The sequence below is a fragment of the Aethalodelphis obliquidens genome, unplaced genomic scaffold (genome assembly GCF_003676395.1).
Source record: "Aethalodelphis obliquidens isolate GAN/ISIS:26980383/991018 unplaced genomic scaffold, ASM367639v1 scaffold17, whole genome shotgun sequence".
Taxonomy (NCBI): Eukaryota; Metazoa; Chordata; class Mammalia; order Artiodactyla; family Delphinidae; genus Aethalodelphis; species Aethalodelphis obliquidens.
The window spans coordinates 2,092,191-2,118,971 of NW_020837961.1; the positions used below are offsets into that span (position 1 = coordinate 2,092,191).

Below are 26,781 nucleotides of genomic sequence, written 5' to 3' on the forward strand. Positions count from 1 at the left end.
TCGGTGGGAAGAGACATTTGTAGTGTGCCGTTGCCCGGTGCAACAGTTCACAAAAAGAAGTTGTGGATTCTCCCTGATTGGAGGTTTCTTTTAAAAACAGGTTAGTGATTGCTTTAGGTGGCTTGCATGTCCGGGCACAAAGGCAGGGGTTGATGACCTCCGGGTCTCACTTAGACTTATTGTTTTTGCTTCTACAGTAAATAGAGTCTAGAAGGCACGCAGGCAGGCAGGGGCCAGGGAATGTTTTCCCCACAGGAAAAGAAGGTTGTTATGGGGGTGTGGGGGCAAGGAGTGGGAATTAGAGTATGGTGTGTACTTGTAAAAAGACTATATTTAACAATGTGGAAAAGGTCAAGGCATTGGAATACGTGTAGAAGGAAAGGATAAACTTTCAACTGATCAAATACCAAAAATTATACTAGAACTGTTCCTGTAGCACTCAGACTCAGACCATGCTTCCTAGAAGCACCCATAGATACTGGCTAAACTGCCAGTATGAGAACGTAAGCATCAAATTGATTTCCTTTGTTCTCCAATACTCTTTTTTTAAATTTTATTTTATATTGGGGAATAGTTGATTAACAATGTTGTGTTAGTTTCAGGTATACAGCAAAGTGATTGTTATATATATATACATGTATCTATTCTTTTTCAAATTCTTTTCCCATTTAGGTTATTACAGAATATTGAGTAGAGTTCCCTGGGCTATACAGTAGGTCCTTGTTGGTTGTCTGTTTTATATATCGTAGTGTGTATATGTTAATTCCAAACTCCCAATCTATCCCTCCCTACCACCTTCCTCCCTGGTAACCATAAATTCATTCTCTAAGTCCGTGAGTCCGTTTTGCAAGTAAGTTCATTTGTATCATTTTTTTTTTTAGATTCCACACATAAGTGATATCATATGATATTTGTCTTCCTCTTTCTGACTTACTTCACTTAGTGTGATCATCTCTAGGTCCATCCATGTTGCTGCAAATGGCATCATTTCATTCTCTTTTATGGCTGAGTAGTATTCCATTGTAAATATGTACCACACTTCTTTATTCATTCACTGTTGATGGACATTTAGGTTGCTTCCATGTCCTGGCTGTTGTAAACAGCACTGCAATGAACATTGGGGTGCATGTATCCTTTCAAACCATGATTTCCTCCAGATATATGCCCAGGAGTGGGATTGCTGGATCATATGCTAGCAATACTCTTAAAGCACACTTCCATGAGCCCAGAATTATTTTCTAGATAGTAAATATTAACTTTTTGAAAGGAAACTATAACCAAGCCAGTTTGTAAAACTGTCTTGTTATTTTCAGTATTCAGAATAACTGACCTGAAGTCTTTAAAAAGTAAAAGTAAGCCTTTGGCAGAGGCCAGGTTCTGCTAAGCAGAAGACTCTGCTAGCTGTTTCCAGAGCAGGTTTCTTTAGCGGCGAAATGCTTAGGAAGTAGATAAGAGTTGTCTGGCTTAGCAAACTTGGTGAACTCCTCCTCTCACCCCCTGACACCTCATTGAACTGCTTGGGGGCCCTTCTCCCAGCCCTGGCATCTGACAGGGAGTCACCACTGCCGAAGGGGAAGGTCTCTGGTAGAATTAGGAATGAGCTCATGGAATCATGGGTGTAGCTAATATATTGATATTACAAATACACTGGATAAACAGGGCTCAGCAGATAGAAAACAATTTGAATCATTCTTCCCACTGCCTATTCAAACCCACTCTGGGCACTAGTAGCCCTTTTCAACTGCTTTGGATAAAAATTCAGGCATAATTTCTGTAGTCCGACTTTTTTAAGTTTCTCCATCATTTGAGCCGCAGACACACACATACACACACATAAACGAATCAACAGTTAGACTCTATGTAGCAGTCGCGATGTTCACATTTCTTTTATGTTTACAGCATTTCCCTTCTCGGGCAGCTCGCTGTTCCTCAAAAAAGTATGGCCAAGGGCTTCCCTGGTGGCGCAGTGGTTGAGAGTCCGCCTGCCGATGCAGGGGACACAGGTTCGTGCCCCGGTCCGGGAGGATCCTACGTGCCGCAGAGCGGCTAGGCCCGTGAGCCATGGCCGCTGGGCCTGCGCGTCCGCCCTGGGGTGGAAGTGCAGTCACTTTGAAGATCGTGGCCTCTCTGGCTGGCTGTCGATGTCTGCTCAGCCCCTTGGAATCTGGCAGCCCACTATTCTGTGGAGATCACCTTGTTTCTTCAGGCCCTTTTCTTGGAAAGCATTTGAAATAACCAGCAGGCTGGCTTTCTCACTTGGGCCTGTGTGTATCGCCCACAAATGGTCCAACAGACACAGTCACATCCTCTGCCTCAGCAACCTCAGGCTCCCCAAGACAGCAGCCGCCTTCCCAGGCACAGGGATCTCACATCACACTTTGGAATGTGCAACCATTCCCATCTGTTGCTCAAGGTCACGGCTGAAACTGAACAGAAAGGTATTTTCTCCTGTCAGGTATCATGGGGCTCCAGAGCGAAGTTCCATTCAGTTTTAGAAGAATAAGCCTGAATTCCTTGAGTGAGTCACGGTTTGAAAATTTGTTGTCACGATATGATATTCACATACACCACGTGAGGACGCATGGAGCACTCAAAATACTTGTTACTGCTCTGAATATTATTAGCTCAGAGAGACTGATATGATAATATTACCTCATACCTAAAGTATTCTCTCTCCATTAAAAAATAGATCTATGAGCAAAACAAAGTGTAAAGGTAGACGATAAGACAATGGTGTGGCCCATTAAAATAACCCGGGAATTTTTTATATCTTTATGGAGAAGTAACATGGGTTTGTGGCAGTGTTCCATTTCTTTTTCTTTTTTTTTTTTTGGCCATGCCATGCACCTTGTGGATCTTAGTTCCCTGACCAGGGATTGAACCTGGGCCCCTGCAGTGAAAGAGCTGAGTCTTTTTTTTTTTTTTAACATCTTTATTGGGGTATAATTGCTTTACAATGGTGTGTTAGTTTCTGCTTCATAACAAAGTGAATCAGTTATACATATACATATGTTCCCATATGTCTTCCCTCTTGCGTCTCCCTCCCTCCCACCCTCCCTATCCCACCCCTCCAGGCTGTCACAGAGCACCGAGCCGATATCCCTGTGCCATGCGGCTGCTTCCCACTAGCTATCTACCTTACTACGTTCGTTAGTGTAATCACTGGACCACCAGGGAACTCCCTAATGTTCTATTTCTTGACCTAGATGATATTTATTTGGGAATAATTCCTTGGCTATCCATTTACTATTTGTGCACTTTTCCATATATATCTTATCCTTTAATAAAACTGAAAGAGGTGGTGGGTAAACAAATATTTATTTAACAAATATTTTTTTATTTATTTTTATTTTTATTTATTTTATTTAACAAATATTTATTTAACAAATATTCATTTATATTCTTTATATTGTGGATATAGCCGTTATACCCCCATACAGAAAGGGAGTGAGAGAGTAACAATGTTTCACATCTTTTTTATTTACAATGAAGAGGTCCTGATACTTTCGTCATTCAAGAATTAAATTAAAAACTTGAAGAACAACGAAATCACTGAAACTTTGAAGAATAGATGCCTAGGTCCCATCCAGCTCCCCAGAGGTTCTCCTTTAATTGCTGTGAGGAGCGGCCCAGAAATCCATAGTGTGAAAAATGTCCAGTGTGCAGCGTTATAATTCACTCTTCTAAAGGTTAAATGGCTAGTTTCAGAGGCAAATTAACAGCTTTTCACAGTCAAGTGACGCGCGTTAGGTTTTACTGTCAGGGAAATAATCTTTAAATCCTTCAGTTCTTCCAAGGGAAAGACCCACGTGTGGAAAGGCTGTTTCTCCTTCAACCTGGGAGAAGTCCAGGACCAGGGCCGACAGTAGGAAGGACTCTCCTTTCCCCATGTCTGTCAGGTGTACTGTTTGCTGCTACCGTGGGAACAAGCTCACCCACCAGAGGATTACGTAAGGGCTCCAGTCACTGAAGACCTAAGTATAAGCTTTTCCTTGCTGTGGTTGACCCAGACTTGTTACGTAGGCTATAGACCCACAGATGGATACTCTATCCCTGGTCTGTGCTGTCCAGACCTGCCCCCAGGGTCCTTAACACTTGTCCACCATCCTCCTGACCTATAGGACCCACAGCTCTCTTAGAATCATAAGCCTGGCCTTAGCCTCGGTTCTTGGGTCTGACCTCTGACCTGCTTGTCATGAGGAATTTGCTAGTACTCTTGCTACCCATCCTAACAGCAGGCCTGGGCGGGACCAAGCTGGCCTGACCTGTTTCTGAAACTCTCTTAGCCTGATAAGCTTTGAAATTTTGTTACAAAGGGGTTTAATTGGTACCAAGAAGTTGGTGGTTCTTTCAGTAGTGCTTCGATCTGTCTTTAAAACCTTATAAAGAAGTTACACGTTTTGTGTTACGTGTTGTAGAGATACGTGCACTTTTATCTGACACTGATGACACACTGCTAAGGACGTTTCTCCTATTGACCCAGGCCACCACACCTAGTCTCAATAGAAGTACTTTCAAAGAAAACCCCATGTCTTCTCAAAGCTAGACTTACCAGGCTTCCCTGGTGGCGCAGTGGTTGAGAGTCCGCCTGCCGATGCAGGGGACACGGGTTCATGCCTCGGTCCGGGAAGATCCCACATGCCGCGGAGCGGCTGGGCCCGTGAGCCATGGCCGCTGAGCCTGCACGTCCAGAGCCTGTGCTCCGCAATGGGAGAGGCCACAGCAGTGAGAGGCCCGCAAAAAAAAAAAAAAAAAAAAAGCTAGACTCACCCATCTATGAAGCGATGCTGAGTGTCCTAGGTCCATCTCTCACGTGCGACCAAGAGAGCACCAATAGGTCTATTTCCAGGGGATGCACAGGCTGGCCTTTCACTGCATTGGGTCTCCTCCCCTCTGTCTACTGTTATATCTGGTGAAGAGTAACCTCGCCTTTTCCCGGTGTAGAAATCTCCCACAACAATCCCTTTAGCCTCATCTCCCTAGGAATGTTGGTTCCGTTTATTTAAAGTTGTGTTTGTGTTAGGATGGTCCCACCACGTGCCCAGAAACTGAGCAATGTTTCCAGAAACACAGCATAGTATAGGAAACAGGTAAAATATATGACAGTCAAGTTGACACATATTGGAAGCAACAGATGTTTGTAGGGTTGTCATTTCACTTCTAGATAATTAGATGATCTATGCATGTGATAATAGTCAGCATCTGTTTTATAATTATAAAACCCAAGAACACACAGACTCATTGTGGAGTACAGAAAAAGTAGGTTAACTCTGAGGCAAGTTCCTTCTAAAAGCCCCAGACAGTCTAGACAACTAAGTTTCTCTGTTTCAGCCGTGGATACTGAAGGCCTCAATTCTCTGTTTCCAACCCACACTCCCAGGGAAGCCAGGACAGACAGACACGCTGGCCCTGGGTCGTTCTTGTCTTAGGACAGAACGCCCCAAGCAGCAGTGGTCTTCAGCCTGTGTGGAGGGATGAAGATGGGATAAAGCACTCTCAATCCTTAGGCTCCTTGCAGGGTACTAGTGCAGAGGAAGGATCTCTCCTCTCCTCCCCGAAAGCAAGTTGGTGTCAAAGAATAAGCTGCTGGTGGAGTACAAGTAAAGGAAGGAAGGCCCCCTGGCGATCCTAGATTAAATTGGGCACATTAGAAATGGAGCTATAAATAAACACCTTAAAAGGACAGGAAAAGAAGACAGAGAGAAATCTGGGGTCGTTTTTACACTGGTGTCTCGTTTTTGAGACTCAGTTGTGTTCCCCACGATGGTTCAGACATGTGTGGCACATCTGATAAATTGTTGGGCTCTGAAAACCACGCACACACGGTTATAAATTGATAAAGAAACTGGATTAGAAAAGACAGAATGTGTTAGTGTCATGTATCTGGCCCGTCCACCCTATGCATTCAAGCCCCAGGAAAGAACTACAGGCAAACCCTGATGGAGGGATTTTCATGTTTTATTCGGAGACACAGAGGCCCTAGCAGTACACACTGGTTTCCAGGCAGGAACTGGGGTGCAAGGTCAGGGAAGAGCCTATCCTCCCCGTCCCACTTCCAGGCGTTGGCAGCTGAGAATCCCTAGACCAGTGGTTTTCAAACTCTGGCCTTGGACCGGCAGTATCAGCTCCATCTGTGAATTTATCAGAAATGCAAGCCTTCAACCTCACTCCAGATCCGCTAAATTAGAAAATCTGGAGGAGAAGCCACGTAATCTGTACGGTAACGAGCCCTCCAGTTATCTGATGCATGCCTGTGCTCGAGACCCATTGCCCTGGTGGACAAGCCCCAAAAAGAAGGGGACAGGCCAGGAAGAAGAGAGGAAAATGCCAAAAGAGGAAGGATAAAGTAAGAAGTTCAGAAGACTCAAAACCACATTATGTGAGGCCGCTCTGTACCTCTTCTCCCTTTATGAAGAGTGTTCTATTTGCTCCCAGACATTGCATCCATTGGATTAGAACACACAGAGAACAGGTTACATCACATACTCGCCTTCACCACCCAGCCCTACGATTCGAGCCCCTTGCTCAAAGCAAGGCCATAACCTGTAAATACCGGGAAAAGAAGAAATTGGAGAGAGACTCTGCCATTCACAATCCATGGAATGAAAACCAGGAGCCCTCGTGGCTGAGTGGGGAGGAAAATCACAGAAAGAAATCAGATCCCCTACAGGCCATCACCAGTTCTGCATCCATAAAGATACCTTCTACAGGAAAATCACAGTGGTTTCCGAAAGGCAGTCCTCAGGTTCCCATGGCCACATGTAATGTGTATCGTAGCCAGAAATTAGAAGCCAAAGAACTTTGGTAAGAAGCTTGGAATGGGTTCTGCAGTTGAAAAGGTGAACAGATACAAAGCACTGTACACGTAGAAGAAAATCAATTATTTTTATAAGAATGAACATGTTGCTTCTCTAAATAAAACACACCCCAATTATTTCCCTACAGGAAATAACCAAAGCTTTGGTTCAAAAGGCACATTATTTTGCAGGTCTTTGGGGTATGAAGACAACCTTGATTGAGGTCATCACCAGCTCAAAGGCAATGCTCTCTGCTTTACCTTTTCACTAATTACTTAGGACAGAGAAACAGCCAGACAATAGAGCTGATGACAATAATTCTGCATTTAAATTCAGTGGAGCTGAGGAACTTGTAAACAAAATACTCTTACCTCAGCGAGGTGCTTTTGGCAGGTGCTGTGGACTGAATGTTGTCTCTCCTCAAAATTCACATATTGAAACTCTAGTGGCCAATGCGATGGTGTTTTGAGATGAGGCCTTCGGGAGGTTGTGAGATCATGAAGGTGATGTGCTTGTGGTGGAGTTAGTGCCCTTGTGAGAAGAGACAGAAGAGCATGCCTCTTCTCTCTCTGCTCTGGGCCGGGTGAGGATACAGCCAGAAGACAGCCACCTGCCAACCAGGGTGAGGGCTCTCAACCAGAGCCTGGCCACGTTGGCACCCCGATCTCAGCCTTCCAGCCTCCAGAACCGTGAGAAATAAATGTTTGTTGTTTTAACCACCCAGTCTATGGTAATTTCTTTTTTTTTTTTTTTTTTTTTAACATCTTTATTGGGGTATAATTGCTTTACAATGGTGTGTTAGTTTCTGCTTTATAACAAAGTGAATCAGTCATACATAAACATATGTTCCCATATGTCTTCCCTGTTGCGTCTCCCTCCCTCCCACCCTCCCCATCCCACCCCTCCAGGCTGTCACAAAGCACCGAGCCAATATCCCTGTGCCATGCGGCTACTTCCCACTAGCTATCTACCTTACTGCGTTTGTTAGTGTGTATATGCCCATGAGTCTCTCTCGCCCTGTCACAGCTCACCCTTCCCCCTCCCCATAACCTCAAGTCCGTTCTCTAAGAGGTCTGCGTCTTTATTCCTGCTTTACCCCTAGGTTCTTCATGACATTTTTTTCTTAAATTCCATATATATGTGTTAGCATACGGTATTTGTCTTTTTCTTTCTGACTTACTTCACTCTGTATGACAGACTCTAGGTCTATCCACCTCATTACAAATAGCTCAATTTCGTTTCTTTTTATGGCTGAGTAATATTCCATTGTATATATGTGCCACATCTTCTTTATCCATTCATCCGATGATGGGCACTTAGGTTGTTTCCATCTCCGGGCTATTGTAAATAGAGCTGCAATGAACATTTTGGTACATGACTCTTTTTGAATTTTGGTTTCCTCAGGGTATATGCCCAGTAGTGGGATTGCTGGGTCATATGGTAGTTCTATTTGTAGTTTTTTAAGGAACCTCCATATTGTTCTCCATAGTGGCTGAACCAATTCACATTCCCACCAGCAGTGCAAGATATTACCATAGACTTATTAGCCTGGACTAAGAGACCAAGAAAGTTCATTTTGCTCAATTTCCTCATCTGAAAAACTGGGGTTATTGTATCTAGTTCAAGTGTTGTTCTAACAATTAAAATCTATGTTATATGTACGTAAAGCGCTTAGCACAGTGCTCGATCCACAGAGGTCATGGCTTATTCACCTGCTCTCTTTTTCCTGCAAGGATGACGCGGATGACTGAGCACTCTCTCAGGAGACCATAAGAAAACACCAGTGGGTGAAACATTGATCAACACTTAGTTTCAGGTTCAAGAAACAGTCATCAATCTTACTGAATTACTAATCCAGCAAATTATCCAGAATTTGATTCACTATTTCCTTCTATACTTAGCAAAGGACTTAAAAGATAATCAGGTGGGCTTCCCTGGTGGCGCAGTGGTTGGGAGTCCGCCTGCCGATGCAGGGGACACGGGTTCGTGCCCCGGTCCGGGAAGATCCCACATGCCGCGGAGCGGCTGGGCCCGTGAGCCATGGCCGCCGAGCCTGCGCGTCTGGAGCCTGTGCTCCGCAACGGGAGAGGCCGCAAAAGTGAGAGGCCCGTGTACCGCAAAAAAAAAAAAAGATAATCAGGTACATTCTGCTGGCTACTTTGGATTCAAACCTTCAGTGATTTTTGCCTTTATTTAAAATTAGCCTCTGGTAACCGCTGGGAGGCTACAGTCTGGAGATCTTTAGCAATGTAACTGACATCACGGGGCGTTTGTCATACAAGGTATTACGGTGTGGATCACACCGGGAAGGACTTCCCCTCGGGTGATTTGACATCTTCCAGCTGGTTAGACCTCCAGAACAATATTACCAGAACAATAATGACTGATGACAGAAGTATAAAACTCTAATATCCATTTTACTTTTCTTAATAGTAACACCTCATAGGGCTGGTGTGAGGATTAGATGAATTAATAAATAAAAGCCCTTAGCATACCAAAAAGAAGTTAACTCAGTCATTACCAGGACACTGTGGTGGGGAAAAATAGACCTTAGAAATGTTTACTTATCATGGCCAGAAAGAGATTCAGAGCTGACCACCGCCTTTTGCTCACAGCTCACGGGAGGAGTCACCGAGTTGTTGGATGGTTTTAAACAGTCCTTCTCCAGGCAGGTTTCTCCCTCCTATGCAGACATTTGTAAGGGGTTATCAGAGCCTGAGGTGTCTGTTGCCATATCTTTAGACTCCTACATTAGTCTTTTTGCTTTTTTCATTTAAAATATCCTTGCAGCAAGTACTTTGTGACAGGCACTGTCGAGTTCCTTTGGATGTAGCTGTGGAGAAGAGGGTTGACCTTCTTCTAGGATCTCGCCGTCAAGGGGAGTTTGGGATCCCATCTTCGAGGCCAGACTTCCCAAGAGCTTTCAGCTCTGTCTGTTCTCCACCCTCTTCCCCAGCCACCACCTTAGGACCTTCCCAGACATAATGTCTGGTTTCAGACCCAAATTCTTCCCATCCTGTCTGGTCTCAACACAGTTAAGCAGATCCCTCCTACACACAGCCTCAAATACGACAATTCTAATCAGGCCAAATTTGCCATCTGCCAAGTGGCAGAACTAGACTTTGATTAGTTTTATAGATTATTCATTTTAGCTTGATGAAGAATTCAACTACCAATCTGTCCTAAGTTTCAAACCAAACCAAAGCTTATTTTCACTTATTGGACCTTGGAAAAAAAGACATTGTCCTTTTCTTTAAGAAACAGAAAATCCTTTAAAATTAGTCGAATTTTAGCTAACAGGTGAATAACTTTCCCTCTAAAATATATTAATTTTTAAATAAATTTTAAAACATTTAAAAGATGAGTATGGAACTTCAACAGCTGAAGCTTTTAACTGTCTGAGAAGCTTAGTGAATCTAAGTTCATCACTAAACGTTTTATCACTTTTCTAAGTTTTCCACAGAGAACACAATTCAAGAATAAAATGCGTAACTTCTGCTTCAGCATTGTGTCAGAGGCCGTTACTCTCAAAGACCTTCGTACTTTAAACCTAGACTCAGGACAAATAAGGAAAAACATATAACCACTGTTTGCAAGTTCTCTAAAAGAAACAATTCTCAAATTTAAATTTTCCACAAAAGAATATCAGTTTATATGAGATGACTATCAGAAATCACCAATATTCAAAAAAAAGAGAAATTTTAGAATTAGAAACCAAAGATAAATTTAGTATCTACTATATAAATAATGTTTAAGGGACAACAAAGTGAGCATGCAATAAGAGGGGATTCAAAATGATTGAGCACATATTTAAAAGAAATTTTAAAGTAACATTTAGAAATGATAATAGAAATTAAAACTCAATGGATACAATTTTGAGCCCTGGGCCCAACAGTGTAGCTTATACTGAATGAAATCTTCTACCAAAAATAACTTTAAAAGTTGTAAACACATATAAGCAATCCTTTGAAGGCCTTGGAGAGCCAGCACAAATGGTTTGCAGCAGCTGGAATCCCTAGAAAGGGATACACGCAGGGGACTCGCGTCACCTCAGAAGTCTCCCGTGGGCATCTTCCAACTTGTGGCCAGGGCAACAAGGGGCCGAGACACATGTGGGGTCCGTGAAGCCAGAGGCGCTGGGTTTGAGGAGAGAGGATCGTCACAGACGGTGACCCCAAGTCTGCCTTTGCCTTTCCCTCACACGGCTGGGCACGTGGCTGGGCAACCTTGGGCCGTGAGTGTGCAGAGCAGGCCTGAAGAAGGGCAGGAAGCAGCACCCATTGTCGGGGTCAAAGGTAAGGGCCAGGTGCTCCATGGGGTCCACCAGGGGCTGCGAACCGGAGGTCAGGCCAGGTGCTCCATGGGGTCCACCAGGGGCTGTGAACCGGAGGTCAGGAACTGCTGAACCAATAACTATAGTAAATGACTTTGAATTATCCCTGGAGCTGCGTGTGATATTAATCCCATACAATCCCTAACCTCCTGACTGCTACACGGTGGGAAACGCTTAGAATGGTGTTGGGTAGACGAGTAAAGCATCGTTATAATCACAGTAGGTTTTTTTCTATTGTCCCCATAAAACCATGAGAGCCTGTAAGAAAGAGAGAGTCCTGACATACCTCTGTGCCTTCAGATCCTACTCGTGGCTGACATACGATCAGGATTCTACAGATTCAGATTCATTCACCTGAATGAATGGGCAAATAAAATAATAGTTGATTCTCCTCAAAACTATATTTGTCACCAAACATTCCTGTAATTCTTTTTTTTTTTTAAGTCTAGTCTTTTGAATTTATTTTATTTTTGGCTGCATTGGGTCTTCGTTGCTGCGTGTGTGCTTTCTCCAGTTGCAACGAGTGGGGGCTACTCTTCCTTGCCATACACGGGCTTCTCATCGCAGTGGCTTCTCTTGTTGTGGAGCACAGGCTCTAGGCATGTGGGCTTCAGTAGTTGTGGCACATAGGTTCAGTAGGTGTGGCACGTGGACTCAGTAGGTGTGGCTCGCGGGCTCTAGAGCGCAGGCTCCATAGTTGTGGCGCACAGGCTTAGTTGCTCCACGGCATGTGGGATCTTCCCGGACCAGGGTTCAAAACCGTGTCTCCTGCATCGGCAGGCGGATTCTTAACCACCGTGCCACCAGGGAAGCCCCCATTCCTGTAATTCTTAAAGCCTATTGTAGTTGCAATAGTATTTGTACAACCCCTCATTTTTCAACCCCACCCTGCATGGTTGTAAGGTTTACCTGTTGCTTTTTTGTGGTCCTTTCACTTGACTTCAACACATTACTGATTATATTTAGAGCTGCTATTAATACAGACTTCAATTGCTGTCCTGTTTTTCCCCTTGAGCAGTGAAGCAGTTGCCATGGAAACAGAATCCAATACCTCTCTCTAGAGCTTCACATCAATGCAGTTTGATGAGAGGAACTCACACACCACCTCCTACCTCTTTTTTATAAGTCTAAAGATCTATTACCTCCAAAAGAGGCAAGTCATCACAGGGGTGAGGCACCTTTGATGAAGTGTGGGTTTGACAGCTTGTCCAAGAAGATGTATCAGAGCTCTCATCTGGAAATAATTCCCTAATCAGAGTTAGAGAAAGTTATTAATGCTTGAATTGACCAAAAAACTCCAAGTCACAAGGTAGATTTTATTTATAGGTCGGAAGAAGGATCATTTTAATTGACAGCACACGATCAGCACAAAGTCACAGACTCATAACCACATTACCTGGTGATTATGTGGTGGAAGCATCATTCCCCCCAACTCCACCTACACAAAACGTGAGATTTGAAATCTAATCTAGGTGGGCTGATGGGGGAGGGGAGAGTAAGGCCCCAAGCCTCTCTGGGAGGGGCAGCTCCTCTCAGCCAAAGGCGAGGGCAGTTCTCTGGAGGAAGCTGTAGTAGTTCTAAGCTTGAGCTCCTCTACTCTGAGAGGCTGCGGGAGGGCACACTGGCTACGAGAACTCTGTGGGGAACCAGCAGCCTCAGCTGCTGAGTAGAAATGATTGATCACCAAGTCCTAAATCCTCAGTTGGAACAAATTTTCCAAGACCAAGCTTTGACCTTGTCAGCACTCCAGAATCTTTTATCTGGTACCTGGATGTGCTATGATGGAATTTTCTATCCTGTCCTGAGGTGTTTGCACAGTCTACCTCTGTGGGTGTATCTCTGAGGGTAACCTGGGTTAACCCAAGGATGTGGTCTGGAGAAAACCAGGATGGGGTGGATGCAGGGGACAAAGAGGCAGCAGCGGAAAGATTACAACACTAGAGCCTACTGTACCATCAAGGACCTAAAGCATAGGGAGCTAAGCAAAGCAAGTAGCCAGTGGACAAGCCACAGCCACGTCATCATAGGGGTATTGACTCTTAGGTACTGGCAGCTAACAGCAAGCTCATGGATGAGACACAAAGCCTAAAAGGTACATGTACAGACCAGAACAGGATCAATAGACAGAGATCGGTACCAGAAGAGGAGAAAAGGCAGAAGATGAGGCTGGTCTGTAAGAAAACAGACAGGATCCCATCCTGATTCTGTGCTGAAATCCCAGTAGGTTTTGTTGCAGGATCTTTTCCTTAGTGCAATGTTTTTATATTTGTTTTCTTTTTGATTATCTTCTTGTTTGGTTTATAATCCCGACCTTATCAAGATGAGACCTTAAAGATGTCACAGTATATTTGTTCTTGGTGTATGTTTTCTCTGTCTCAAGGAAAAGGAAGATTATCCATGAGCTGGATCAAGGTTGATTCTCCCAAGTGCCTTGGTTGCCACGGTTTTGTTCTTTGCTGTGTTAACCTTTGCCCTCATCCTAAACCCATCCCAGTGTTCCCAAGGAACATTCAATTCCCATCACTTTTCTAGGAGAGGAGGAGGTCAATATTCTTAGTGGAGTGTATTCTACATACCACCAGATTTGGAAATATTTTTTTGTCCAGACTTGCACAGGGTCCCCAGCTCTGATACTGCACAACAAAGCCAGACCACACTTGACCCATGTCTACTCAGGACTCAGGGGCATTCAGGGTTACCAGGTTCTCTGCAGGTACTAGTTGTGGCTGCTATCTTGCCTTCTTCGTACTAAGCCTATTTCCAAGGGACTGGGTACAGATCAAGCTCTTAGTTGATCTGCTTTGGACAAAATTCCTGACCTGCTCCTACTCTACCTCTTACTTGTTTTCTCTGTACAACTTAAACCCCGCCCTTCATGCCTGCCCCCACTGCTTCACTGTGTCCATCTTCCTTCTCCCCTGTTCTTGTTTTAACAATCCTGCTGTACTCCCTACTGCCCCTCCATTCTAGGATGGCTAGGACGGCCAGACTGGATAGACTGAGACTGTATCATGTCCCGGGAGAGCTCAGAGCAAAGCCAAGGCCACTGTAAAGACACTGGCTTTTACCCTAGGGAATTAGAGAGCCCTGGAGGGTTTTCAGTTGAGAAGCGGATGCGGTCTAAAAATGACTGAAAATCATCACTCTGATGGTTGTTTCAGGAACAGATTGTGGTGGGGGGTGGATCTGCAGACAATCAAAATAGCTCTGATTGGGACGATGGAGCCCTGATACATGGTAGTCACAGGAGAGGTGGTAAGATGAGGTCAGATCCAGATGTATATTTTAAAAGGCAAAGTAAAAGGATTTCCTGGAGTTTCGAATCTAGGATATGAGAGAATGAACGGAGCAAGGCTGACTCCACAGGTTTTACTCTGAGCAATTATTTAAACACTCACATACTATTTCAGGGAATCACAACTATTCCAGACATTATTCTAAGCCCTTTGCCAATCACAGCTCATGTAATCCTCGGAACAACCCTATGATATAAATGTTACTAGCATCCCCATTTTATGGACGAGAAACTTGATGTACAGATTGCTTAAATGACATGTGAATGTAATTGCCATTAGCTGAGAGGGATCGTCTAGGAGGTGAACAGATTGGAGCAATATAAGGAGTTCGCTTTTCTACTTTTCGAGATCTAGAGAACACTAACCACCCACCTATCCAGGCTCAGTCCGCCTGTGCTTTCATGGTACACATGTCTTACCTGCAAGTGTTGTATTAGGTACTGCAGGTTGGCACAGGGCTCCCACAGCTTGGTCTAACTCTGGAAATAGTGGTATGATGGGAAATGTTTCCCAGTCCCTTGGAGGGGGGAGTAGGATTTTCTGAGTATTTGCTGATTTCTGTGTAAATATTCAAATTCAATTTCAAACAATGTAATTTTATTGAATGTGGAGTTTGAGAGAGATGTATACAGTCTCCCATCAGCTGCACCTTACCACTAACTGGAACCTTTATGATAATTTTAAAGGGTTAGTGACTATCTGTCTACCTATCTATCTACCTATCTACCTAGTATTTGGGGCCCCTAAATGAGGAGGAGAATTTATGGTTGGAGACATGGCCAAAGCAGATGGGAAAAGTAATTTAGACTTGAACTAGAGGTTGAAGTATGGATGATAAAGCAAGAATAGACAGAATAAAGCCAAGGATGTGGAATTATGAAGGGACTACATAACTGTAGGAGAGCTCAGAGGTTGAAATAACTGATTCTTGGCTGATGGCATGAGGGTCCAGAGCAGAGATGACCAGGATGTAAACTGAGGGGACTCCAAGGCGGGTCGGCCAATCGGGAGTCTCTGGAGTAGGTAAAGGAAGAAACTCAGTCAGTGTAGAGAAGAGGCATCAGAGGACCCCGAGAGCAGGCAACAGCAAACACACTCAAGCTTGGTGTGACCACTTCTACAAACTGTCTGCCTCTGTATCTCCAGGAGTTCATTTCAAAAAATATTTTTGATGCACTGTATCTGGGTTGAGTCAAGGAACTATGTGCTTCTTAAAAGCTTCCTAAGTCATTTATAGATGATATCAGGTTTGGAAACCTGGTAAGTACCAAAGACAGAAGGAGTCAGGATATCAAGGAATCCCAAGAGCCAATAAAAGTCACCTAATTATGAGATTAGAGTTTAGGGTCAGGACAGCAATGCCTGAAAGGAATAGGACCCAGATAACAAGATAACACAGCAGCCAAGTAGCAGGATACATAGGTAGGAGCTGATGCTGAGACCTGGGCACGAGGACCATGTGAGGCATCCTCAGCAAGGGTTCACAAGGGTCCCAAACGTGTCACCAGGAAGTTCTTAACTTCTTGGCAATGGGTCCAAGAGAAAAATGTATTCAGGGAAGTGACATGATCATTTCACTTTCACAGAAGGATGGTGGGCAGAGTGCAAAGAAACAAGACTAGAAGTAAGAAAACTAACCAAGGGGGAAATCAAACAAAAGATGATGAAGGCGTGAACAATGGCTGTGACCATAGGAATGGAAGAGTGAGGTTGGTTTTAGAGACATTTCAGAGTTAGAACTGCCATAGGATATCTGATTGGATATGGAGAGGGAGGGATAGGGAGAAATGGAGGATAATTCTCACATTTCTGGATAAAGGGAGAGGAGGAATAGGGAGAAATGGAAGAGGATCCCCACACCTCCAGCTAGGGCGATCTGGTAAACAGCATGCTGCAGGGAGATAAGCACCTAAGAAGAAAAACAGAGATGAGATCAGGACTCTTGGTGGCAAATAAGAGGAAATAACTCAACTGGCTCAGACAAAAAATGGCTTTTCTTGTTGCTTGGAATCAAAGAAAGGCTTGAACCAGCAACGATGTCGTGAACTGTGGTAGCTACTATGCTGTCTTCTCAGAATGTATTTTCATATCCCTTCTAATCACAGTCTCCAGGTTTCGAGTACAGCTATGTCTGACATACTCACAGACACAGGAGAAGTGGATGAGCAAGGACTGGCTGGTCAGAGTGCCCCACACTTTTGGCCAGAGTGCCTAACTCAGAGGTGGTCGTAAGACGTGAGCTTTTGAACATACATGTCAAGGTGTATAGATACGTTATAGTTTTTTACCTGTTTCAGATACTTGAATGCACATTTCAGGTATCTTCACAGAGGTCAGAATGAGGCATGGATCTCATAATACTTTAGAAAGTATATTAAAAATGAATAACCAAATCACTGAAATCAGAGACATTTTGACTTGAGAACTAACACTACCACTGATGCGCCGTGTGGATCTGAGCAAATCACCCTTTGAACCTTGCTCAGCCTCGTCACCCATCAGATGGAGGTAATAATAGCGTGTAACGCACCCAGTTGGTCTAAGAACTGAACAAAATAATGCAGAGAAGGGTCTTCATGCAGTCCCTGCCTATGGTAAACACTCCATAATTATTATTTATCATTAGTATCATTATCCTCCATCCAGAAGTCTTCATTTTAGGGCCCTACTAGTGACCTTCTCTCCTGACTTGTTTCTACCCCCCCCAAGCGCCTGCCAGCTCTCGTCAGAGTGCCCATCAGCACACCCCTGACCTTGCCCCACTGTCCTCCCACCACAGGTGTTGTGTTGCCTCCCTCTTACCCTATGAATCCATCAACTGGAAACACTGTTGAAGAAAAACCACACATTCACACCAACAAGCAAGTGGAGAGACCATGTACGTTCACAGGCGGGCACGGTAAAGATTATGTACACGACAGGTATCATGGCTAAGCCCTGGACTCGAGGGATTTTATATTTTTGATGAGTAAAATCAAGTAAAACTTTTAATTAAATGTGATACTAGGAGAAGTTTTTGGTCTCCAAAGATGGAGAGTTTAAATTACCTCAACAAATGAGCCCTTTGACCACACACACTTAAGACAAGTCCTTTGTCTGTGACAAAGTTGCAGTGACCTGTAGGCTGAAGTCAGGTGTTGTGGTTTGATCAGTCTCCATGTAAGGTAGAATGAACTCCATCCCTGAGAATATTGACATCCTTTGTTTATTGTTATTATTGGTTGACTTGTTTATTTGATTCTGTTTTGTTTGCTTGCTTGTTTGAAGCATTGAGAATCACGTGCAGGTGATGAAGCCCAGAAGGCAGAAGCTTCTCTGCTGAGAGACCCAGCAGGAGCAGAACGACTTCAAGGCCCAGAGGACATCATGGTGAGGAGAGACTTCCTCCGAGCTTCTTCTAGAACTAACGGTGCCCAGCGCCTCAGGAGCTGCAGCATTTTGAGCACAGCGGTGGTGCCACATCCATCAGTCACGGCAGCAAGAGGTCTTCTTCTGACGGCTGTGATGCTGGTAGCTGGTAACCTAGGGAAACTAGAACAGGAAAAGAAGAAGATGAAAATGTCACACGGGCCCCATGATCACCTGGGAGGCTTCCCCTTTGGGGACTGGCAGACGTAATTGTGGGAACTTGGATGCTGAGGTCTTGTAAACATACTGCAGGAGGCATTGTAATTTCAGCTTTAAAAATAAAAGAGGTCAAATTTTATATAAACCAACTGGTGAGGACTTCTTTCAACCTCCTTATATTATGAATTTAAAACATGAGGTACAAACTCCTTAGGTGTCTTGACCAAGATAACCCAGGAAGGGAGAATGACGTATGCATCAAGATTTTGAGCTATAGTATGTTATAATAATATAGAGTAAAAACCTAAAAGTTGGTTTGAATATAGAGAGTAAATATCTTCCTTACCATTCGTCAATCCAGAATCAGAACTGTAAGTAAAGCCAGGTGAGAATTTATCGGAAAACAGTAATTCTCCCAAATACAAGCTGCAGCCATAAAAGGCAGTAACAGCCCAATTCTTGGGGTGACCATGGATTTCATACTGAGAATTCTTATTGTCTGAAATCACGAACTATCAGAAACATTTCTGTTTGACATTATTTCAGTAAAGATAAAACACCAGAGTCTGGTCTGGAGGAGTTTAATCATTGTGATACTCTGAAGCAGCCTTGACTGGCAGTCCATGTGCAGAGTTTCAGCAAGCAGGTCTTGGACACAGCATTTGACATCTACGTTAACTTTGTTTCCAAGGAAAACATAACTGTGGGTTCACTTCACAGGCCAGAATTGATGGTGGCCCCTTTACACACAGCCTGACTTTTCTTGGAGCCCATCAAAACACCACCTCGTTTACACTGCACCTAAAGGCCACTCTTGCAAAATCCCATAGTAACTCTTTTTTTTTCCTTTCTTTGGTGAAACTCCCCATGGTTCCTTGGATGTGCAGTCTCCCACATGGCAATGAGTCAGTAAAGCTGACTTAGTTGGTGCACAGGTTTGTCTCTGGTGGTCTTAGGCTGATTGAGCTAAGAAAAGACAATTTCTTATATTTTATTTTATTTATTTTTCAAATTTCTTATATTTTAAATGTCTACTCTTAATTATCTGTATTATATCCTCTTCCATATGCAGAAGTAACGAAATAATCTAATTGCAAAACAGAAAAACGTTTATAGCTTAAACGTTTCCATGCTATAAACATAGAACGTTCTTGAGATCAAAGAGGAAGAAAATCAGTCTTTTAAAAATGAAATACACACATATTTGGTTTTCTTTTGCTTTCCCAAAACCCAGCCTGTGCCTCTTATAATACAACAGTGATCAATAAAGTGTTTTTTCTCCTTAGTTGTATGACTGAGCAACGCTTAGTGACAACAACCAACGTCACTTGAAAGATACTGAAAAACTTAGAATACTGAAGAATTTCCACAACCTCCTTCACAGTCCTCATTCTTAACATATGACCTTATTTTCTACTTCACAGAGAATTAGGAAAAAATCAGAAGGGAATGTACACAAGCCTCCAGCACATCTTCGCCACCTCCTGAAGCTGCCCACGTGTACTTGTTCCTGTGTATGACCTTCCTGTGCGTCCAACAGGGAGGCCTCCCTCTGCTCTGCACTAGGATCGCATCTGCTTGCACCCACACAAGGACATTGTTCCAGGAATTCGCTCCTTTCTTCCCCCTGGTGGCCCACCCTCAAGACAGCCCTGGATGATCCTCAGTGCTTGGTACCTGCACCGTGATGCAGTCCCCTCTCACACTGAGTCAGGGATGGACTGTATAACCAGCAGAATTCTGCAGAAGCCCCAGGGTGTGACTTCAGGTGCCAGGTCATAAAAGACAACGGCACCTCTGCCTTCTTGGAGTTCTCACTGTGGGGAAGCCACACCATGACATGGGGCTACTCATGCAGTCCTCTGATGAGGCCTGTGAAGGGAAACTGAGGTCTCCCCCCAAGCAGTGAGGGCCAACGTGCCTGGCCCATAAGCAAACCTCCTCAGAGGTGGCACCTCCAGCCCATCCACATCTTCAGGTGCCTGGAACCATGGCCAGCATCTCCATGCAGTTTTGGGGGAGACTCTGAGTGAGAACCCCACCCAAGATGCTCCCAAATTCCTGACCCACAGAAACTGTGAGAGAGGACAGATGTCCAGTGTCCCCCAAGGCATTGCATTTGGGATAATTTGTTATGCAGCAATAGATAACTAATACATCTCCTGTGATCACAGGACTTGAGCTGCTCCCCATCTTTCCCAGAGGAAAATCCAGAGTCCCCTGTAGGCCTTATGAGGCCCCTCCCATCCTGTTCACCCCATTCTCACCACCCCAGGTCCACCCACGGTGACCTCCTTCTCTTCCTCAGAGCCCTGAGATGGGCCTCAGGGCTTCTGTCCTCACTGTTCCCTCTCCCCTCCCCCCCACCAGCCATCCCTCAATGTCTCCCTCTCTGGGAGGCCTTCCCTGATGACCCTTCCAGAAACACAGCTCCCCACATACAACCACACCCACATCCACACACATTTGTCTTTCTCCCTCCTTTATTTTTTCCTTAATACATCTTACTATTTAATAGACCACATGTACTGTTTATGATCTGGCTGCCCTCATAGCTGAGAGCTGAGCTGGTATAGGGATTGTTGTCTGTCCCCAGTGTCTATCACACTGCCCAGTTTACTGTACATCCGCCATAAAGATGTCTTGGATGAATGCATGAATGTTAAGGATGAAGGATGCAAAATTAATAGTACCTTAAAAATGCCTGACATAGGCCTTTGTGATCTGACTGCACTTTATAAACCTGCCTCTAAAATTTACCACTAGTTTATATAGCAAATATACAGGTCCTTAGAATCTGCACCTTTTGTTTCAATCTTGATTTTCTTCTAAGTTCTCTGTTTTTTAACTTTTATCCCTATTATTATGTCCTCATTCTACACTGCTTCAAAGACTTCATGAAATTAATATAAATAAATGAAAGTAAGTAAATAATGTTAGTGTTCTCAGAATAGGTGATTAAAACTATCACTGGTTCAGTACATTAGAGAATTGTAAACTTTTTAAGGAATAAAGATCTAATTTTTTGTGAACCCTATTTTTAAAAGTCAACAAAAGGTAATAGTTTTATTTTTCCTTGAGGTAAACTTTATTGTGAAATAGTTTACATGAAAAATAAACTTTGGATCAGGACAGGAACATTTATTTTTAACAGTTTGCCTCATCAATTCTCAGTATCACAGTGTATTTTTTCTAATGTCAGGTTATTCTTGGAAAATTTTGTTTGCTTTCTGGATATAATAAAACTCTTCTTGAAAATTATTTGTGATAAACTGATTCCTTCTTTTCCAAAGAGCCCAGGGAGAGTTCTTTTAAAGACTACAGTGGATGATTACACTATCTCGTGAATAAACAGGTTTTTTCTGCCTTCACACAATTCATAATTTCTCATTATGTATAGAATCCTCAAATTTGGGAGCAGGAGAGCACACCCAGTAGGATCCTATATGATCATTTAGCAACTACTGGAGGGAGGGAGAGTAGCCTAGATTTTGGAAAGCCCTTACAGCCATACTTACCCCCAAAGAGTCATAAAATGATAAACATCTGTTCAATGATCAAAATGGGAAATAATTGGTTTTGATTCTAAAGGAAAGAATAAAGTAGTACTCCTCAGGATATGTTTCACTTTATAAGTACTTCTCTTATTTAGTGAATGGTTGAAAAATACAATCAAATAAAAATATATATATAGGTATATACCTTATCATGTTTATGTGATTGATATATTTACCTGGCTGAGGAAATAGTGTAATTGCCATAAAATAATCACAAAATTAATACTTTTGTAGATTTTTTTAAAATTTACTTATGTATTGAAGTATAGGTGATTTACAATGTTTCAGGTATACAGAACAGTGATTCAGTTATATATATATATATATATACACACACACGTATCTGTATATATTCTTTTTCAGATTCTTTTCCATTATAGGGTATTCCAAGATACTTAATATATTTCCCTGTGTTATACAGAAGGTCCTTGTCGTTTATCTATTTTATATATAGTAGTGTGTATCTGTTAATCCCAAACTCCTAATTTATCCCTCCCCCCTCCAAGTTTATTTTTTAGAACATCTCTAGATTTACATAAAAATTAAGCAGACAGGACAGAGTTCCCATATACCCTGTCTCTCCTCTCTCACAGTTCCCCTGTTAATAATATCTTGCATTAGTGTGGTACCTTTGATACAATGGATAAACCAATACTGAAACATTTTTATGAGCTAAAGTCTGTAGTTTAGAGTTCACTCTTTAGGCTAGTTCTATGGGTTCTGACAAATGTATAATGTCAAGTACCCACCATTACATGATCATACAGATAGTTTCACTGCCCTTAATCCCCTGTGCTTCACACCTTCATTCCTCCCCTGCCCCGCTTGAACTTCTCACAACTACCGATCTTTTTACTGTCTTCATAGTTTCGTTTTGTCCAGAACGTCATGTATTTGTAATCATACAGTATGGAGCCTTTTCGGATTGGCTTCCTTGACTCAGAAAGATGCATTTAAAGTTCCTTCATGTCTTTTTGTGGTTTGATTCTTTCTTTTATTGGTAAATAATATGCCACTGTATGGAGGTATTACAGTTTGTTTATCCACTCACCTATCGAGGGACGTCTTGTTTGCTTACAGTTTTTAGCAATTATGAATAAAGCTGCTAGAAACATTTGTATAGACATAAGTTTCCCTTCATTTTTTGTAAATACCTGGAAGGATGATTGCTGGATTATATGGTAAGACTATGTTTATCTTTGTAAGAAACCACCTGTCTTCCAAAGTAACCACACAATTTTGCAATCCCACCTGCAATGAAAGAGAGTTCCTATTGTTCCAAGGTGTTTCCATAATTTGGAATTGTCAGATTTTTGAACTGGAGCCATTCTAGTAGGTTTTGAAGTGTGATTTAATTTGCAAATGTTTTAACTTGTAATTGCCTAGTGACGTGATGTTGAGACTCCTTTCGTATGATTATTTGCCACTTTTAAAACTTTTATGAGCTACCTGTTCAGATCTTGAGTCCACTTTTTAAGCTGTGTAATTGGTTTTCCTACTGTTGAATTTTAAGGGTCCTTTGTATGTTTTTGGATACGAGTCCTTTATCTGATATGTATTTTACAAATGTTTTCTCCCGTATCAGCGTTGTCTTTTCATTCTCTTAATGTCTTTCTCAGAGAAGTTTTTAATCTTAGTAAGTTCAATTAATCAATTGTTTCTTTCATTCGTTGTGCTTTTAGTGTTGTATATTAAAGTTCATCACCAGATCCAAAGTCATTCAGATGTTCTCCTATCCTATCTTTTACAAGTTTTAAAGTTTCGTATTTTACATTTAAGTGTGTGATATGTGTTAAAATTTTGTGAAAAGTGTAAGGTCTGCATCTAGCTTAGTTTGTTTTGCACATGGATGTCTAGTTATTCCAGCACTATTTGTTAAAATACTGTCCTTTCTCCATTAAGTTGCCTTCGTTTCTTTACCAGAAAGCAGTTGGCTCTACACATGTGGGTCTATCTGGGGCTCTCCATTCTGTTCCGTGGATCTAAGTGTGTATTCTTTCACCAGTACCACGTTGTCTTGATTATTGTACTTTCCAGTAAGCCTTCAGGTTGGGTAGTGCTTCTCTTTACTGTTCTTCAACATTGTGTTGGTAATTCTGGGTCTTTTGCCTTTTTGTATAAACTTTAGAATCAGTTCATCGATATTCACAAAGTAAGTTTCTAGGATTTTGATTGGGATCGAGTTGAGGAGAAGTGACATCTTAACCATACTTTCTTCTATCCATGAACTTGGAATGCTTCTCCATTTATTTAGTTCTTTGATTTTGCTCAAAATAATTTTGTAGTTTTCCTCACATGGATCTTATACAAATTTCGTTAGATTTATGCTAAATATTTTACTTTTTTAGTGCTAATGTAAACAGTATTTTACTTTTAACTTCAAGTTTTACTGTCCTTTGCTGGTATATAGAAAACAATTGACTTATATCTATTAACCTTGTACCTTGCAACCTTGCTATAATTGCTTACTAGTTCCAGGACTTATATCTATTAACCTTGTATCTTGCAACCTTGCTATAATTGCTTACTAGTTCCAGGAGTTCTTTCTGGCAATTCTTTGGGGTTTTCTATATATACAGTCAAATCATTTGTGAACAAAAACAGTTTTATTTTTTCCTTCCCAATCTCTGTAACTTTTACTTCTTTTCCTTGTCTAATTGTTTTAGCTAGGACTTCTAGTAGAGTATTGAAAAGCAGCTGTGAGAGGGGCTATCTTTATCTTATTCCTGATCTCAGTGGGAAAGCTTTTAGTCTCTCACCATTAAGTACGATGTTTACTGTGGGTTTTTAATAGATGTTCTTTATCAAACTGAGGAAGTTCCCCTTCCTCAATTTCTAGTTTACTGAGCATTTTTATTCTAAGTGGGTATTGGGTTTTGTCAAATGTGTTTTCTATATCTATTGATATGATCGTGTGATTTTTCTTTTTTATCTTGTTGATACGATGGATTATATTAATTGACTTTTGAATGTTGAACGAGGCTTGCATACCTGGGATAAATCTCAGTTGGTCATTGGGTGTAATTCTTTTTATATACTGTTGGCCTCTATTTGCTAATATTTTGTTGTGGATTTTTGCATGTATATTTGTGAGAGATATTGGTCTGTAGTTTTCTTGTAATATCTTTACCTGGTTTTATTATTAGGATAGTGCTGGCCTCATAGAACGAGTTAAGAAGTGGGTTTTTTTGTTTCTTTTTTCTGCAAGAGTGTAGATAATTGGTATACATTTCTTTCCTAAATGTCGGTAGAATTCACCTGTGAAATTATTCTGGGCCTGGTGCTTTCTGTTTTGAAAGCTTATTAATTGATTCAATTTATTTAATATAAGCCTATGCAGACCGTGTGCTCCTCTCTAGATGAGTTTTGTCACATTGTGTCCTTTTAGGGATTGGTCCAGTTCATCTAGTTTATCAAGTGTGTGAGCATAGCGCTGTTCACAATATTCCTTTATTACCCTTTCAACATCCGTGGGATAAGTAGTGATGGCCTCCCTTTCATGTCTAATAATAGTAATTTGTATCTTTTTTTCTTCAGTTAGCCTAGCTAGAGATTTAGACATTTTATTGCTCTTTTCAAATAAACAGATGCTTCCTTTATTTTCTCTATTGCTCTGCTGTTTTGAATTTCATCGATTTCTACTCTTTTTCTTTCTTCTGCTTACTTTGCGTCTAATTTGCTCTTCTGTTTCTAGTCTCCTATTATGGGAAAAGAGATTACTCATTTTAGATCTTTCTTTTCTAGTATATGTATTAAATACTATAAATTTCCTTCTGCGCACTGCTTTCACTGCATCCCATGAGCTTGATAAGCAGTATTTTCATTTTCATTTTAGCTCAATATAAATTTTATTTCAAAAACTCTTCTTTGATGCCTTAGTTATTTAGAGGCGTGTTGTGTGATTTCCAATATTTGGGGATTTTCCAGCTATCTTTCTGTTATTTATTTCTAGTTTAATTTCATTGTGGTCTGAGAGCATACTTTGTGTGACACATATTCTTTTAAATGTGTTAAGATGTGTTGTACAGCCTAGAATGTAGCCTATTCTGGTTAACATTTTGTTTGAGCTTCCTGAGCTTCTATGTGAGGTTAGTGTTTTATGTGTTGTCTCTTGTGATTGGATGAAATACAAAACTGTCTTTCAGATCCAGATGATAATGGCGCTATTCAATTCAACTATATCCTCACTGATTTCATGCCTGCTGGATCTGTCCATTACCAATAGAGGGGTGCTGAAACTGCAAGTGTAATAGTGCATTTATGTCTCTTTCTCCCTGCAGTTTTACCTGGTTTTGCCTCATGTACTTTGATGCTCGTTTGTGAGGTTCAGACACAGGATTGTCGTGTCTTCTTGGTGAGTTGACCCTTTATCATTATGTATCCCTGAAAATTTCCTTGTTCTGAAGTCTGCTTTGTCTGAAATTAAAATGGCCATTCCAACTTTCTTCTAATTAGTGTTAGCACTGTGTATCTTTCTCCGTTTTTAATCTGGGTCTTTATAATTAAAGTGGGTTTCTTGTAAACAACATGTAATTGGGTCCTATATGTTACTCACTCTGTCAGTCTTTATCTTTTAATGGTGTATTTAGACAATTCACATTTAAAGTGATTATTGATAGTGGTGGATTAATATGTACCATATACTTTTTTCTATTTGTTGCCCTTCTGCTTTGTTTTCTTTTTTTGTCTTCCCTCCTTTTTTCTGGCTTTAATCAGGGATTTATATGATTCTATTTTCTCTCCTCTCTTAGCATATTAATTATACTTTTTAAAAGATTTTAAGGGTTGCCCTAGAATATGCAGTAAACATTTATAACTATTCTAAATCCGCTTTCATATAACACTATACCTCTTCACAGGTAGTGCAGGTTCTTTATAATAAACTATTCCCAGTTCCTCCCTCCTGTCCCTTATAACATTGCTGTCATTCATTTCACTTACCCATAAGCTATAATCACCCAACTTATTGTTGCTATTATTATTTTGAAGTGATCTATTAGATGAATTAAGAACAAAAAATAAGGTCTTAATTTTACTTTCATTTATTCCTTTTCTCACGTTCTTCCTTTCTTCGTGTAGATCCAAGTTTCTAACTATATCATTTTTCTTCTCTATGAAGAACTTCTTTTAACATTTCCTCCAAGGCAGGTCTACTCATGAAAAATTTCCTGTTTTTGTTGTCTGAGAAAGTCTATTTCCTCTCCACTTTCAAAGGACAATTACACTGGATA

At 41.7% G+C, this 26,781-nt stretch overlaps 1 long non-coding RNA gene across 1 annotated transcript; it reads left to right on the top strand.

Annotated features, from left to right (window-relative positions):
* The first annotated feature begins 3 nt into the window (after positions 1-3).
* On the top strand, positions 4-18,138 carry LOC113625894 (uncharacterized). The gene is made up of 3 exons (XR_003434923.1): positions 4-100; positions 17,206-17,304; positions 17,694-18,138. It is a non-coding gene; the product is annotated as an uncharacterized LOC113625894 (long non-coding RNA).
* The last annotated feature ends 8,643 nt before the right edge of the window (positions 18,139-26,781 follow it).